Below are 6,593 nucleotides of genomic sequence, written 5' to 3'. Positions count from 1 at the left end.
AAGAAACACGAAAGGGATAAACGATGTATACCCTCCAATCGGCCACGCGGCGGCGGTGGCGGTGGCCGCAGCCGCGGCATCCTCAGCGGCCTTCTTGTCGGCCTCGGCCTTCTCAGCGGCGGCACGGTCGGCGTTGGTCGACATGGTGATTACGAAGGTGATGCGGACGTAGATGAACAGAAGCGAGCAGTCGCGTAGTCGCTACCCAAAAACCTAATCGCCCCTCTCCCATACAGGATCCGGAGAGGCGGTGTTTCGGAGGCCTGCTCTCCCGTCAACCGTGTACGCGGTGAACGGGACGGAGTCGCAGGCGGCAACAGCAACAGAGAAACAACGTGGGCATGGAGGCGGAGATGGAGATGCGTTCTGTTTTCGCGGCAGCTAGGGTTGGCAGCGCCCCACATATATATGTGCGGCCGCGCGTGGAGAGACATGGGCTGAACCCACGTCCAAGTCGGTAGCCCATGATCCGACGTCTCAGATCGTGGCCCTACCTGTCAAAGACTCTCCGTTCCTGACCGGCAAAAAAGAAGCGCATAGGAGTGAGCTCGACTCGGCTCAATCCCACAACCCGCGGCGCGTCGTGACGAGGCGTGGTGTGGCGTGGCGAGCGGAGGAGGAGGAGTGCGCGAGGGCCTCATCTCTTCTCAAGCTCCAATAGCATGAGGAAGAGAATCCCTTATAAACCACTCCAACTCTCCTTCCACTTCCGGGGTGGGACTAAACTTCCCACCACCTTGTCATGCCACCTACATGGGCCCTTAGAGATCAAATCTGAAATTGTTATATGGGCTCTAGGCGCATCTCATATTTCAACAATCCCCCACCAGATCTCAGGGGCCCACTTTGTCCTTTGTTCCAAACGCTGTTTTGATATACCAGCATCTCAGTGGAGACCGATTAAGGTTGAGCTCCACCTAGACCAAGTAGTTACACTCCTTCACAACTGAACAATGGACTATACCTTGAATTGTCAGTTTGGCGTCAAGAAGTTTCACCACAAGTCTCACTGATACGAGGCTGCCGAAGGCCGACCCCTCGGGTGGAGCATATTAGTCACACTCCTGGCCTGTTCATGAGCTTGCTAGAGATCACCCCAATCTCATAGACTGTGACCAGCAGTCGGGCTCATATAGGTGTGTTCCTCCAAAGATCGCTCTGTAGGATAGCATCTTGCTTATGCATATAAGCCTTGGAACACATTAAGACAGTAGTCATCCTTCCATACAGTTTCCGAGAGTATTGCATCTCCAACGGAGTGGGTTAGTAAAGTTACTCTCCTCAGTTCACCACTGGCTTGTTTTCCCAGGTCCTACTTCACGGGATCTCCGATCACATAGGTTGGGTTACTACCATGGCAACTCATGTGGGTCTCATACCCATCTCCCTTGATGCGCTATCTATCACAACACGTGATAGCCCTTTAGTAAAGGGATCTGCCAGATTCTTAGCCGTTTGAATATAATCCAACGCTATCACTCCGGAGTTCCTCAATTTTCTGACAGCTTTCAATCTCATTCTTATGTGTTTGTTGGACTTCATGTTGTCCTTTGAACTCTTCACCTTGACAATAACTGTTTGATTGTCACAGTTCATAAGGATGGCCGGAACCGGCTTCTCAACCACTGGCAAGTCCATCAACAGATCTCGAAGCCATTCTGCTTCGCCACCCGATGTGTCTAATGCTGTTAATTCTGCTTCCATTGTCGATCTTGTTAAGATCGTTTGCTTGCAAGACTTCCAGGAAACAGCACCACCTCCAAGAGTAAACATATACCCAGTTGTGGCCTTCATCTCATCAGCATCAGAGATCCAATTCGCATCACTATACCCTTCAAGTACCGACGGGTATCCGGTATAGTGAAGTCCATAGTTCATAGTACCTTTCAGATAGCGCATAACTCTCTCAAGAGCACGCCAATGTACATCACCCGGTTTGGAAACAAATCGGCTCAGTTTGCTAATAGCAAATGCGATGTCAGGCCTCGTTGCGCTCGCTAGATACTGGAGTGAACCAACAATCTGAGAGTATCTCAATTGATCTATAGCTGTGCCTTTAGACTTTCGAATCAGCACACTAGAATCATATGGTGTTTGAGATGGTTTGCAGTCCGAATATCCAAAACGACTCAACACCTTCTCAACATAATGGGATTGCAGAAGTGTAATCCCACCCTCATCATCTCTCAATAGCTTGATGTTCAAGATAACATCAGCCACTCCAAGGTCCTTCATCTCAAAGTTCTGAGATAGGAAAGACTTAACCTCCTCGATCAACTTGAGATTAGTCCCAAATATCAGTATGTCATCAACATACAAACACAGTATAACTCCTTCGCCCCCACCATAGCGATAGTATACACATTTGTCGGCCTCATTAACAACAAAGCCAACAGATGTCAACGTTTCATTAAACTTGTCATGCCATTGCTTAGGCGCTTGTCTCAGGCCATACAAAGATTTCACCAACTTACACACCTTTCCTTCCTGACCATCCATCACAAAGCCATCAGGCTGTTGCATATAGATTTCCTCCTTTAGCTCTCCGTTCAGGAAAGCCGTCTTAACATCCATCTGATGAATGAGAAGACCATGCGAGGCCGCCAACGAGAGTAATACTCGAATGGTGGTCAGTCTGGCCACAGGTGAATAAGTGTCGAAGAAATCTTCTTCTTCTTTCTGGGCGTAGCCCTTGGCCACAAGCCTAGCCTTGTACTTTTCTATCGTACCATCGGGCCTAAGCTTCTTCTTGAACACCCACTTGCATCCCAATGGTTTGCAACCATAAGGACGTTCAGTAAGCTCCCAAGTCCCGTTAGCCATGATGGAATCCATCTCGCTACGGACCGCATCCTTCCAGTAGTCAGCTTCTGGAGATGCATACGCTTCTGAAATAGAAGTGGGATTATCCTCCACGAGGTATATGAAGAAATCATCACCAAAGGTCTTTACAGTCCTTTGTCTCTTGCCCCTACCAAGGGTTTCCTCATTATCCTCCTCAGGATTTTCATCATGTGTTTGATTATAATATTCCATCGGAATGGCAGGTTCAGGAGTCTCCTCAGATTCCTGTCTAGAAGTGCTTTGTACATCTCTCATGGGGAAAATGTCCTCAAAGAATGTAGCATCTTTAGACTCCATAATTGTACCGACCTTCATGTCAGGTACCTCAGATTTCACTACTAGAAATCTATAGCCAACACTATTCATAGCGTAGCCCAAATTAACACAGTCCACAGTCTTTGGTCCAAGCTTACGCTTTTTGGGGATCGGCACATTAACTTTCGCCAAGCAGCCCCAGGTACGTAAGTACGAGAGTGTTGTCCTTCTCTTGGTCCACTTCTCGTAAGGAGTGATCTCGTTATCCTTTGTCGGAACTTTATTCAGGACATGACATGATGTCATTATAGCCTCCCCCCACCATGCCTTGGATAAACCCGACGTATCTAACATGGCGTTAACCAAATCAGTTAGAGTACGGTTTTTCCGCTCGGCAACCCCGTTTGACTGGGGTGAGTAGGGAGGCGTCCTCTCGTGAATAATGCCGTGTTCCGCACAAAAGGCATCAAACTCTTTCGAGAAGTACTCTCCACCACGATCTGACCGGACTCGTTTAATTTTCTTTTCAAGTTGATTCTCAACTTCTGCCTTATAGATTTTGAAGTAGTGTAGAGCCTCATCTTTAGTATTTAACAGATACACATAGCAATATCTAGTGGAATCATCTATCAAAGTCATGAAATATTTCTTTCCACCTTTAGTCAACACACCATTCATCTCACAAAGATCAGAATGTATGAGTTCCAGTGGCGCCAAGTGTCTCTCCTCTGCTGCCTTGTGAGGCTTGCGAGGTTGCTTAGATTGCACACACGAATGGCACTTAGAACCTTTGGCTAAAGTGAAACTCGGGATTAAATTCGATTTTGCTAGCCGCGTCATAACACCGAAACTAATGTGACAAAGACGTGAATGCCAGACTTCAGATTCATTAACACTCAAATGAATATTGTTCACGACTTTATTACATAGATCTGCAAGAGAAAGGCGGAACATGCCTCCGCATTCATAACCCTTTCCAACAAATAGTCCATATTTCGTAACAACTAATTTATTAGACTCGAATACCAACTTAAACCCTTCTCTACATAGAAGGGAGCCACTAACGAGGTTCTTCTTGATGGCGGGGACATGCTGCACGTTCTTCAGCTGCACGATCCTTCCCGAAGTAAACTTCAGATCGACCGTGCCAACACCAAGAACAGAAGCACTCGCGCCATTCCCCATCAGTACGGACCCGTGACCTGTGGCCTGGTAAGAAGAAAACAATGAAATGTCAGCACACACATGAACACCTGCACCTGTGTCGACCCACCAATCGGTGGACGGCCAAACTGAAAATACAGCAAATAAATTACCGTACCCAGATGCACCACTCTCATTGTTGCTCACAATCATATTGACAGACTTGGAGTCCTGCCCTTGCTTCTTATACTTGTTTGGGCACTTGTTGGCCCAATGTTCAAGCGAACCACAAGTAAAGCAGCCCTCATCCTTCTTGTTCTTCTTGAAGGTCTTCTTACCCTTCTTCTTAAAGTCGGCACTCTGTTGGACACCGTTCTTTCCCTTGGGCTTGTGGGAATTGGAGTTCTTCTGATGCACCATATTGGCCACAGAAGTTCCTTCGACCCCTTTTCCGTGCGAGTCCTTTGCCCTTGAATTCTGCTCAACACTCAGATGGCCAATGACATCCTCCACGGAGAATTCACGCCTCTGATGTTTCAGAGTGGTGGCAAAGTTCTCCAGGAATTGGGGAGCTTAGCGATTATGCAGCCCGCGACAAACTTGCCCGGTAACTCGCACTTAAGAAGCTCAAGCTCCTTAACAATGCATATTATCTCATGAGCCTGCTCCAACACAGGACGGTTTTCAACCATCTTGTAATCATGGAACTGCATTATAATATACATCTCGCTCCCTGCATCGGCCGCCCCGAACTTAGATTCGAGCGCCTCCCATAAGTCTTTGGCAGACCGCATATGCAAATATGCGTCAACCAGCTTATCTCCAATCACGCTCAGAACTGCCCCGAGGAACACGGCAGTGGCCTCCTTGAACACCTTCTCCTGTTCAGGAGCGATCGTTCCTGTGGGAGTCACACCGGTGACCCAGAACACGTTCATGGCCGTGAGCCATAAGGTGGTTTTGGTCTGCCAATGCTTAAAGTATGTCCCCGTAAACGGGGACGGTTTCAGTGCAGCAGCAAAACAGAATTCGAAAAACTCCTACACAATTTAGGTTTTTGGATTGATGAGTAAATATGCAGTTTTTTGATTAAATTAATCCATGAATAAATCATGAGCATGACATGGACAACATTATTAACACACTGATTACGATCTAACAGAGCATGTACTACGCACATAGTAGAAACATCTACACATATTGCTAGTACTGCTACAACAGAAAGAAACACGAGAGGGATAAACAATGTATACCCTCCAATCGGCCACGCGGCGGCGGTGGCGGTGGCAGCAGCCGCGGCATCCTCAGCGGCCTTCTTGTCAGCCTCGGCCTTCTCCGCGGCGGCACGGTCGGCGTCGGTCGACATGGTGATGACGAAGGTGATGCGGACGTAGATGAATAGAAGCGAGCAGTCGCGTAGTCGCTACCCAAAAACCTAATCGCCCCTCTCCCGTACAGGATCCGGAGAGGCGGGGTTTCGGAGGCCTGCTCTCCCGTCAACCGTGTACGCGGTGAACGGGACGGAGTCGCAGGCGGCAGAGGAACAACGTGGGCGTGGAGGCGGAGATGGAGATGCCTTCTGTTTTCGCGGCAGCTAGGGTTGGCAGCGCCCCACATATATATGTGCGGTCGCGCGTGGAGAGACGTGGGCTGAACCCACGTCCAAGTCGGTAGCCCATGATCGTGGCCCTACCTGTCAAAGACTCTCCGTTCCTGACCGGCAAAAAAGAAGCGCATAGGAGTGAGCTCGGCTCGGCTCAATCCCGCGTCGCGTCGCGTCGTGACGAGGCGTGGCGTGGCGAGGCGAGCGGAGGAGGAGGAGTGCGCGAGGGCTTCTTTTCTTCTCAAGCTCCAATAGCTTGAGGGAGAGAATCCCTTATAAACCACTCCAACTCTCCTTCCATTTCCGGGGTGGGACTAAACTTCCCACCACCTTGTCATGCCACCTACATGGGCCCTTAGAGATTAAATCTGAAATTGTCATATGGGCTCTAGGCCCATCTCATATTTCAACAATCCCCCACCAGATCTCAGGGGCCCACTTGACCTTTGTTCCAAATGCTATTTTGATATACCAGCATCTCAATGGAGACCGATTAAGGTTGAGCTCCACCTAGACCAAGTAGTTACACTCCTTCACAACTGAACAATGGACCATGCCTTAAATTGTCAATTTGGCGTCAAGAAGTTTCACCACAAGTCTCACTGGTACGAGGCTGCCGAAGGTCGACCCCTCGGGTGGAGCATATTAGTCACACTCCTGGCCTGTTCATGAGCTTGCTAGAGATCACCCCAATCTCATAGACTGTGACCAGCAGTCGGGCTCATATAGGTGTGTTCCTCCAAAGATC

This window comes from Triticum aestivum, chromosome 1D (genome assembly GCF_018294505.1).
Source record: "Triticum aestivum cultivar Chinese Spring chromosome 1D, IWGSC CS RefSeq v2.1, whole genome shotgun sequence".
NCBI classification, from domain to species: Eukaryota; Viridiplantae; Streptophyta; class Magnoliopsida; order Poales; family Poaceae; genus Triticum; species Triticum aestivum.
This window is presented reverse-complemented; position numbering follows the sequence as displayed.